Genomic DNA, 12153 nt, shown 5'->3' with positions numbered 1-12153 from the left:
TCTATGGGTGAAGGATGTTCTCTGATTTCTCTCCTGCTGTCTTGCTGTGTTGTTCTCCCTGGCTAAAGTAGAAAGGAAAGGCAGAAGGTGGCTCTTAGAACACTAGTGAGCTGGCAGGGAACGTGATCATGCGTGACTAAGAGGCATCTGCACATCCGCCTATTTTTAACCTGGTCACAGCATCCACCTTGTCTGTTTCCAGTAGCTGAGCCCAGGGGTAGGCTTTGTTCTTTCCAAAAGCAAAAGTTTTCCAGGAACAGAAGAAGGAAGCTAAGAGTATCAGGCAATGTACTTGATCTTTTACTAGAATTATTTAATTACAAGAACCCTGGGAAGAAGGCATAGTTCTTATTCCCTTTCTATAAATAAGGATGATGCAAAGGAGAGACTGAAGCTATGGCCAGTGCCCCAAAGCATAATTTGAAAGTTAAGATTTGTTTGCCTCCAAAACCCATCTTCCTTGCAGCTTCCCTAACTCCCCAGTGAGTGAAGCCTGGAACTGATCTTACTGATAAGCTCCAGGTACCCCTTTGTTTGGCAGTTGCTGATATTACCAGGCTTACAAATGAGTCCTGGCTTAGGTGTTTGGTTTCCATGACTGAGAATGGAACTTTCCTCTATCTGGTTTTCTTGGCTCGGCTCCTCCACTACCTTGGTTCTTTCTCTTGGTGACAAGCCACTCCACAAGGGTTAATACCTTGTCCTTTACACCCAGCTGCCATTGGATCCTAAAGGCCCCTGAGATCCCGCTGACGTGGATGGCACTAGGGCCCTCCAGGTGATTCTGGTCATGCTCAAATCAAAGGACCACTGCTAAAGCTATCAGATTCTTAATCCCCATTATTTCATCCTTGGGGAACAGTATGAGGCCACAGTGGTGCTGATCCTGATTTAGATCACTGGTACAGGCATGTACATCCATCACACAATCATCATTCTGGTAAAACCAATATAAATGGGAATAACTGAAAAGTCTGAATATTTTTTCTCTTTCTGACACAGCTTTTCTGTCATATAGGTTACCAGGATGCAAGCTTCAATTGTGCTTAACTTGAACCTCATTCAGACTGATAAACTATAATACTTGGGGGAAATATTTTTGGTCTTCTTAGCAGAAAGCTGGAGACATATTCTCCCCTTACGAATAAATGTAGTTCCCATGAGAATATTATAGTAAGAGTCAATCTCACTCTACAGATACGCTGGAGGAATGGCCTAGTCTATTCCTCTGCTTAAAATTTGCTAAATAAGAGCCACATCAAACCAGATAAAGTAACATTTCTGTCCTTATTCACACATTCTGTCATACAGTACATGAATCGCAGGGTTTCAGTCTCTGTTATACTTGGGGAGAGGTCATCAAACATGAAGCAGCGCAGGGCAAGAACCGACGACTGGTTTGTCTAGAACTGCTAGATCTGTGCCCAGGTGAGCTCTACTCATCACTGGTGTGGTTTAGGACACTGAGCTTATTAACAGAGGGTGGAGTTGACATGTTCCTAGTGACTAAGCCCTTTATGCAAAACAGTATCTGTATTCTGCATCATTTTCAGTAAGAATTTTCCAAAGGGGTTTTCCAAGTTGAAGAAAGCAAGACAACTAAGTCAAGACTATGGAAAAACCAGCATTCCTGTTTATAAACATTGGTTTCTTTTTAAAAATATATATATACTAGAAAGAGGCCTCTGTCATTTTTCAAAGCATATTTTATTGAAGTGTAGTTGATTTACAATGTTGTACTAGTTTCTACTGTACAGCAAAGTGATTCATTCATACACATATATACACACGCTTTTTCATATTTTTCATTATGGTTCATCATAGGATTTTGAATATAGTTCCATGTGCTGTATAGTAGGACTTTGTTATTTATCCATTCAACAGAGGCCTCTTTGTGAACTCAATAACTGCTGTGAAGCAATGCTTACTGTGAGACTATAAACCTTAGAGAGACTGGACTCATAGTGCCCCACCAGAAAAATACGCATTTTAAATTGTCTTGTTAAACCTTTAAATTTCTCCTCCAAGATGATAAAATGGACATACGTCCACCACAACGAGTGAAATACAAAGAAAATTAATTTGGAATTCACCCCTACCAGGCAATCAGCTTTAATAGCTTGATGTGATTACTTCTGCCTGTTCTTCCTCACATTAAAACACACACACAGAGAAACATACACCGTCAAAGGCCAGCTCCCCAGCTATCACCAGTGTAACCTAGTAATAAGATGAAGTGGAACTCACTGCTTACTGTGGTAAGGGAACCCACTGCCTTAATTGAGCTTTGGTAGTTTGAGAAGGAAAGTCAAGGTTGGATTTTCTTGAAATCTGATTTTGGTTAAGACTGGGTAAAAACTGTGATACACAGTTTAGGACTGTGGAAGGAGTAAGGTAAGGATTTTGAGGGGGCAATCTAAGAGTCTTAGGGCATAGCTATCCATTAACTATGTTGCTTTCTCCTGAAGAGCTGACGTGTCTTATAGGAAGCTCATGTAATAGACAATAATTATTTGCCAGGGCAAGGTTTTCCTGAAAAACTTCAATTATGCTAATGATGACAACGGAATTGTAAAGTCATGTTAATATAGATAGTAAGCTGTGCTGGGGTTGAATGTTCAGTTTGTTTCTTAAGTACAGTACTATTCTCTGCAACTTGCCTTATTTTCCTCCACATCAACAGGGATCAAATTCACTTAAAACTTTTTCTGAGAACACTTATTTTCCTTTTTTCTAATAAAATAAATATATGCACATTGTAGAAAATGTGGAAAGTAAGAAAAGTACAAAGGTACAGAAAGTACCAGAAAAAAACACAGAACACTGATACTGTTACCACTCAGAGAGAAGTGTTTAAAACTTCAGAATCTTGTCTAGCATTTAAGGAGCCTGGAAGGCAGCTATCCCTTTAACACAATAAGAAAATAGCTGAGCAAACTGAAATCAACAGCTCTTCTTAGATCCACCAGAGAACTGAAGTTTGTTCAGGGCAAACTGCTGCCCCTCGAGCTGAAGAGACAGACAAGCAGATACAGAGAATCACAACCTCCTGGAGGAGCAGAAGGCCAGCAGCAGGTAACCAGAACCAGGCTTTTGGTTTTTAGTCGCTAAGTCCTGTCCAACTCTTTTGTGACCCCATGGACTGCTGCCTGCTAGGCTCCTCTGTCCATATGATTTTCCAGGCAAGGCTACTGGAGTGGGTTGCCATTTTCTTCTCCAGGGGATCTTCCCAACCGGGGATTGAACCCATGCCTCCTGCACTGGCAGGCGGATTCTTTACCCCTGAGCCACCTGGGAAGCCCCAGTACCAGGACAGGAAAACCTAATCTATAATTAACAAATTGCTGGAGGCCTCAGTTGGACAAGTTTGAGAGTTAAAAATGGCAGGGGTGCCCAGTCTTAGGAGGGTTCCCACACTTTCATGAGATTTACCTCCTGGAACCCTAGCAGCTTCTCAGTAACGACAGGAGAAAAAAAGTCCTCACTTTTTGAGCAGAGAGAGTAGAAAAGTAGCCATATGTAAATATATCTTCTTAACAAGGCCCACCCTTAGCAAACTATTTTGCCAACATGGAAGAATAACAATACCCAATTCCAGTACCTTCTTGTCTCTCCTAAGGGCTGGGGGAACCAATCTGAGAAGCACTTGTGAAGGTCACAGCTCCAGGGGCTCACTAAATCATGGCCACCTAATCGTAGGACCGCAGAACAGTTCCTCTGCGCCGAGACCCCACCACTACATCAGTAAGTCTGTAGAGGAACGCAGGTTGCTCTAGTGCCAGCTCCTGCCCTGCAGCAGTCCTGAGGGTAGCTGGGCCTCTGTCCTTTCGTAAATTAAACACCACTGTCTCGAGTCAGCCCTCTCCCCTTTCCCCCACGTCTTGGGTCCTCCTCAAGCTGTGTGCAAGGCTTTTTATTTTTGGAGTGATTTCCCACATTGTTCATTTGTTGATTCTGCATAGCACACAGCCTGTCTCTACAGGATGGACCAGGGCAGGTTTAGGATTTTTATTCAGAATCTGGGAGAGATGAGTGGGGGCATCTGGTATGTAAGCACAGCCAAGGTCTTAGCTGAATATATAACAACCCTGTTCTAAAACTTGTTGGCTGTTTCTCCTTTGAAAATCAGGGATTTCTCAATGACTGACCCTCCTATGGCAAGGACCTTCCCTCCTTCTGGGCCTCCCAGGCGGCGTTAATGGTAAAGAACCTGCCTGCCAGTGCAGGAGACTTGAGACAATGGTTCAATCCCTGCGTTGGGAAGAGCCCCTGGAAAAGGACATGGCAACCCACTCCAGTATTCTTGCCTGGAGAATCCCATGGACAGAAGAATCTGGAGGGCTCCAGGCTATGGGGTCGCAAAGTCAGACATTAATTGAAGCGACTTAGTATGCATGCAATAAGAATGATCCATGCATGACTGAATCACTTTGCTGTTCACCTAAAACTGTCACAACATTATTAATCAGTTATACCCCAATATAAAATACTTTAAAGAAAAAAATAAGTCTCCTGTACAATAACAGGGTCATACTGTTCAATGAATTGTGCATCTCAGGTGTTATTTTTATAGAAGGTCATTACAGAATGCTAAAAGTATCAATTCTCCAGGAAGAGTCTCTCTTAAAAAATTTCACTTACTTCCTTTTCCATTTTCTCCTGTTCATAGATTTATTAAGATATACACACAATAACACTTTCCCATTTTACAAACAGAGTTTTGGCAATTACATCCAGTAATGTAGACAGCTCGTCATGACAGACATTGTCTGTGCCCTGAACGGTTTTCTCACGCCCGTTTCCAGCCAGTTTCTTACCCTGACTGCCAGCCTCAGGGCAGTCATCGATCTGCGCCGTCACTGTCACGTTGCCTCTATTAGAATGTCGTCTAATGGAACACATCATGCAGCCTTTGTGTCTGACTGCTTTCAAGTCCTGTATCATTGAGATTATTCGTGTTGCATATATAGCCTATGACTTTTTATTGCTGAGTACTATTCCATAATATGATTATCCCACAATTTATCCGTTCACTAACTGATGGGCAATTTGAGCTGTTTACACTTCTTGACAAGCTGACTATAAACACGGCTGTACAAATTTTTGTGTGGATATGTTTTCAGTCCTCTTAGTTGAGTGCTGAGGAATGAAACTGGGTTAGGTGGTGAGAATTTAACTTTACAAAAATAATAGCAACTGGTTATCTGTATGAGAAAAAAAACTTCAAACCCTTCATATCATACACAGAAATTAACTCAGAATGAATCTAAATGGAACTGAAATTTTAAACTTAAAATATTATGTTTCTAAAAGAAAAATTTGAAGGAAATCTGTGATCTTGTGTTAGACAAAGATTTCTAAAACAGGGCACAAAAAGCATGAACCATAAAATATTGATGAAATGGATTTCTTTAAAATTAAAAACTGTTGCTCTTTAAAAAACACAGTTAAGAAAATGACAAGGCAACCCATAGAGTAGAAGAAAATACTTTCAAGCAGGTAACTGAAAAAGAACTTGTTCCCAGAATACATATAAAGATCTCTTAAAACTCAGTAAAAAATTAAAAAAAAAAAAAAAAGGAGGCAAAAGATTTGAAGACACTTCACAAAAGAAATATATGAATGGTCAATAAGCACATGAAAAGATGCTCAATACTCATCATCGTCAAAGAAAAGCAAAATAAAATTACAATGAAATACCACTACACACCCACTAGAATGGCTAAGATTTTTAAAAATTGACAATGGGAAGTGCTGACAAGGATATGAAGCAACTGGAACTCATGCCTTGCTGGTGGGAATGCAAAATGGTCGAATCACTTTGAAACTAATATTTTTTTAAACAAAACTATATGATGTACCCATGTATGTATGTGTCATAATTTAGATAATATTTGCTCTTCTAATGGATATTTGAGTTGATACTTGTTGGGATTATTATGCCATTATAAATAATTCTAGAAAATCATTAAAACCCACTCTATAATTTGTATCTCTTTTTAAAAAAATTAGTAGAGTTACCTTTAAAGTTACTGCAGAAAACTTCCCTTCCAATTACATTGGATTCTAATAAAAGACAAAAACCAAAGGTTTATTTCTCAGTCATATTTATGCTTGTTCAGTAAAACCTTCTGGATACTTATTTTCGTAACACTTTCATCATCTTTTAAAGAAAGACTCTACAATTAAAGGCCTAAATGTGAGACCAGACACTACAAAACTCCTAGAGGAAAAGAAAGGCAGAAAACACTGACATAAATTGTAGCATATCTTTTTCAATCCATCTCCCATAATAATGGAAATAAAAACAAAAATAAACAAATGGGACCTACTTAAAAGCTTTTGCACAGCAAAGGAAACAATAAACAAAACAGAAAAATGACCCACAGATCAGGAGAAAATATTTGCAAATGATGTGACCAACAAGGGGACTGGTCTCCAAAATTTATAAACAGCTTGTGATGTTATATAAAATATATAAACAACATAACATAAACAACAATGTATAAAATATTAACAACGCACTCAAAAAATGGACAGAAGACCTAAATAGACATTTCTCCAAAGAAGACATACAAATGGCCAAAGGCACGTGAAAAGATGTTCAACACCACTAATTATTACAGAAATGCAAATCAAAACTACAATGAGGTATCACCTCACACTAGCCAGGATAGCTATCACACACACAAAAAATCCACAAACAATAAATGCTGGAGAGGGTATGGAGAGAAGGGAACCCTCCCACACTGTTGGTGGGAATGTAAACTGGTACAGTCACTATGCAGAATAGTATAAAGATTCCTTAAAAAACTACAGAGTTACCATATAACTCTGCAGTCCCACTCCTGGGCCTATATATGGGGTGGGGGGTGGGGGGGGGAACATGATCTGAAAGGCTACAGCACCCCAGTGCTCATCACAGTACTATTTACAATAGACAAGACATGGAGGCAACCTAAATGTCCATCAACAGAGGAATGGATAAAGAAGACTGGTACATATATACAATGGAATATTACTCAGCCATTTAAAAGGATGAAATAATGCCATTTGCAGCAACGTGGATGGACCTACAGAGTGTGATACTGACTGAAGACAGGAGAAATATTGTATGACTTTCCTTATATATGCAGCATCTAAAAAGAAATGATACAAATATTCTTTCTTATAAAACAGAAACAGGTTCACAGACTTAAGAGAATGAGCTTATGGTTGCTGGGGAAAAGGACAGGGGGAATGAGATAGGGAGTTTGGGATGGACATGTACACACTGCTACATAAAAAATGGATAACTAACAAGGACCTACTGTATGTCACATGGAGCTCTGCTGTTATGTGACAGCCTGGATGGGAGGGGAGTTTGGGGAGAACCGATACATGTGTGTGTATGGCTGAGTCCCTTCGCTGTTCACCTGAAACTATTATAACGCTGTTTGTTAACTGGCTATACCCCAATGTAAAATGAAAGGTTTAAAAGAAAAGATCCTAAAAAGTACTTTACCTTGTCTTTTTTTCCCCTCAAGCCCTTAACTTTGTAAGGGAGATTCTGCATTTAAAGCAGATGCTTATGCTCCTTAATTTAGTTGGATATGCAAAAGGCTGCTTCAGAAAATCAAGTACCCATATTTGCTCCTGTCACTGAATTTTGTAAAGAGTCAGGGCTGCTCTGAATGTTCCAAGAAGGCAAAGTTTGGGGACTGCAAGGCCTTGAGAGCTGACAAGAATCTCAACACAAGATTATTCTCTCCTACCAGGCACCTAAAGAATTTTCTCAGCCTGATAGCTCTTGAGGAAGTAGGCTCCTAAAGGTGATACTAGCTCCAAATTGTCTCTCTGTGATGAGGTTATAAGATGTTTACTGAGTTTTAATAGAAAAACCACAATTTCCTTCTTTTTGAGTAAGTTTGGCATATGCCAAATTATACTGGAATACCTGGAGTCAGTGTGACCCTAAGGGTAAAATCCACCAGAGAGGGACACCATGATAGTAATAAATCAGATTAAAATAATTTCAGAGAATTTATATTTATCCTAGCATTTTAAAGGCTAGTTTATGTGGAGAAACAACAGAACTCAATTTAAGAGTTTTCAATATTATACTGATTCAAGCATGGCTCTTATATATAAATAAATACTACAGACAGTCCCAACTTAGGATGGTTTAACTTAAAATTTTTTCAACTTTATGTTGGTGTGAAGGTGATATGCATTCAGTAAAAACCATATTTCAAATTCCGATCTTTTCCCAGGCTAGCAATACATGGTGTGATTCTCTCATGATGCTGGGCAGTAGCAGTGAGCACAGCTCCCAGATAGCCATGAGATCATGAGAGTAAACACTGATACCCTTAAACCCATTCTGTACTCACATGCATATATGCGTGCTAATGGTGTCTGACTCTTTGTGACCCCATGGATGTAGCCTGCCCAGGCTCCTTTATCCATGGAATTTTCCAGGCAAGAATGCTGGAAGCATTTCCTACTCCAGGGGATATTCCCAATCCAGGGATCGTACTCGCATCTCCTGCATTGGCAGTGGATGCTTTACCACTGTGCCCCCTAGGAATCCCCTGCATGGATTACAGTCTTGTTGTGGTAAAGGGGCTTTTATAACCCAATGAAGCTACGAGCTTGCAGTGCAGGGCCACCCAAGACGGATAAGTCACAGTGAAGAGTTCTGCCAAAAAGTGGTCACTGGAGGAGGAAATGGCAAACCACTCTAGCATTCCTGCTCCAAGAGCCCTATGAACAGTATGAAAAGGCAAAAAGATATGACACTGGAAGATGTCATATCTGCCCCCCCGGTCAGAAAGTATCCAATATGCTACTGGGGAAGAACAAGAGGGCAATTACTACTAGCTCTAGAAAGAATGAAGCGGCTGGGCCAAAGCAGAAATGACGCTCAGCTGTAGATGTGTCTGGTGGTGAAAGTAAAGCCTGGTACTGTAAAGAACAACGTTGCATAGGAACCTGGATTGTTAGGTTCATGAATCAAGGTAAACTGAACGTGGTCAAGTAAGAGATGGAAAGAGTAAACATTGACATCTTAGGAATCTGAACTAAAATGGACCAGAATGGGTGACTTTCATTCAGATGACCATTATATCTACTACTGTGGGCAAGAATTCCTTAAAAGAAAAGGAGTAGCCCTCACAGTCAATAAAAGAGTCTGAAATGCAGTACTTGGGTGCCATCTCAAAAACAACAGAATGATCTTGGTTCGTTTCCAAGGCAAACCATTCAATATCACAGTAATCCAAGTCTATGCCCCCATCCACTAATGCTGAAGAGGCTGAAGTTGACCGGTTCTGTGAGGAACTACAACATCTTCTAAAACTAACATTAAAAAAAGATGTCTTTTTCATTATAGGGGATTGGAATGCAAAAGTAGGAAGTCAAGAGATACCTGGAGTAATACGCAAGTTTGGCCTTGAATTATAAAATGAAGCAGTGCAAAGGATAACAGAGTTTTGTCAAGAGAACACAAGGGTCATAGCAAATACTCTTCTTCTAACAACAAAAGGGATGACTATACACATGGATTTCACCAAATGGTCAAGACCAAAATCAGACTGATTATATGCTTTGTAGCCTAAGATAGAGAAGCTCCATACAGTTGGCAAAAATAAGACTGGGAGCTGACTATGGCTCAGATCATGAGCTCTTTATTGCAAAATTCAGGCTTAAATTGAAGAAAGGGAAAATCACTTGGCTATTCAGGTATTACCTAAATCAAATCCCTTATGATTATGTAGTAGCAGTGATGAATAGATTCAAGGGATTAGATCTGATAGACAAAGTGCCTGAACAACTATGTACAGAGGTTCATAACACTATACAGAAAGCAGTGACCAAAGCCATCCCAAAGAAAAAAAGACACAAGAAGGCAAAGCGGTTGTTTGAGGAGGCCTTCCAAATAGCTGAGAAAAGAAGAGAAGCAAAAGGCAAGGGAGAAAGGGAAAGCAGAGTTCCAGAGAGATAAGAAAGCCTTCTTAAATGAACAATGCAAAGAAATAGAGGAAAGCAATAGAATGGGAAAGACTAGAGATCTCATCAAGAAAATCAGAGATACCAAAGGAACATTTCATGCAAAGATGGGCTCGATAAAGGACAGAAAGTATAAGGACCTAACAGAAGTAGAAGAGATTAAGAAGAGGTGGCAAGAACAGAAGAACTATACAAAAAAGGTCTTAATGACCCGGATAACCACAATGGTGTGATCATTCACCTAGAGCCAGACATCCTGGAGTGTGAAGTAGGCCTTCAGAAATATTACTATGAACAAAGCTAGTGGAGATGACAGAATTCCAGCTGAGCTATTTAATATCCTAAAAGATGATGCTGTTAAGTGCTGCACTCAATATGCCAGCAAATTTGGAAAATTCAGCAATGGCCACAGAACTAGAAGAGGTCAGTTTTCATTCCAATCCCAAAGAAGGGCAATGACAAAGAATGTGCAAACTAACATAAAATTGTGCTCATTTCACAAGCCAGCAGGATTATGCTCAAAATTCTTCAAGCTATGCTTCAGCAGTATGTAAACCGAGAACTTCCAGATGTTCAAGCTGTGTTTAAAAAAGGCAGAGGAACCAGAGATCAAAATGCCAACATCTGCTGGATCATTGAAAAAGCAAGGGAATTCCAGAAAAATATCTACTGCTGCTTCACTGACTATGCTGAAGTCTTGACTGTGTGGATCACCAGAAACTGTGGGAAAGTCTTAAAGAGATGAGAATACAGACCACATTATCTGTCTCCTGAGAAACCTGTATGTGGGTCAAGAAGCAACAGTTAAAACTGGACATGAAACAACTGAGTGATTCAAAACTGTTCTGCTTATTTAGCTTATATGCAGAGTACATCATGGGAAATGCCAGGCTAGACAAAGCACAAGCTGGAATCAAGATTGCCAGGAGAAACATCAACAGCCTCAGATATGCAGATGATACCATTCTAATGGCAGAAAGTGAAGAGGATCTACAGAACCTTTTCTTTTTTTTAACTTGCTTATTTTCTCCTTTAATACAGTCAGCCCGTGGGGTGTCATTAGGCTAATTTTACAGATATGGAATAGGAGATTCAAACAAGTTATCAAGTCCTCAAGGCCCACTCCTCCTAAGAGGCACAACTGGGGCTTCCCTAAGCATGGCTCCCCTTAGATCTTCCACCTTCTCTGCTCTAGGGCTCCTTGGCTGGATATGAGAGAGAACAATTGCCACTGTTTGGGCTCTGTTCTTGGGCTGAGACCAGACTCCGAGGTTCAACAAGCTCCCTCCAGGGTCTTCTTTTTTTTAAACTCAAGCTTGGCAAGCCTGACCAATGCTTGCATCTGCCAGAGAGCAAGGAAGGGTCTGCCATGTTGGGCTGCAGGCTCTGGTCATTTGAAAGGGGCGGGGCTGTGTCATGTTTTGGTGTGTTCTCCTGTGTTATTGCATGTGCAGCCCTCTGGCTCACGTTCCAGGGCCAAGGTGGGCACGCACTCTGCCTCTTGTTCCCTCTTGGTTTTTTTCCATGACAGCATCAAAGCTGCCCGTGCAGTCAGGCACATCTGTTTCTGCAGCAGAGCACACTGTCACATTGTCATAGGGCAGAAGTGGCGAGAGGAAGGAAGCTGAGGAGGGGGAATGATGGGGTTGAAACATGAGGAGACGAGCCACGTGTGCCTCCGCTCAGGCTGGTCTGAGGCCAGACAGATGGGAGGCCAACTGGAGGATCCAATTCAGAGTTCAGGAAAGGCAGGGTGGGGCCTCCAGGGCAGGAGGCATGGCTGGTGCTGAGGTCTCGGCCTCCCTTCCACGCAGGCCTGAGTTTTGCGTGGTTCTGTGTATTCCTTTCTGCTCATCAGGTCCTCCTGTCCTCTCTCAGCTGTATGCACTTCTGTGTCTGAAGGTGTATTCCTGATGTATCCATGAAGAGAGATGTTCTCCATGTCCACCTACTCCTCCACCATCTTGTTCTCCCAGAATCTCTTGATAAAGGTGAAAGAGGAGAGTGAAAAAGCTGGCTTAAAACTCAACATTCATAAAACCAATATCATGGCATCCAGTCCCATCACTTCATGGCAAATAGAAGAGGAAAAAGTGGAAGCAGTGACAAATTTTATTTTCTTGGGCTCCAAAATCACCATGGACTCCAAAATCACTTCAGCCA

This window comes from Bos grunniens, chromosome 8 (assembly GCF_055505025.1).
Source record: "Bos grunniens cultivar Pamir isolate PY7600 chromosome 8, Bosgru_T2T1.0, whole genome shotgun sequence".
NCBI lineage: Eukaryota > Metazoa > Chordata > Mammalia > Artiodactyla > Bovidae > Bos > Bos grunniens.
This window is presented reverse-complemented; position numbering follows the sequence as displayed.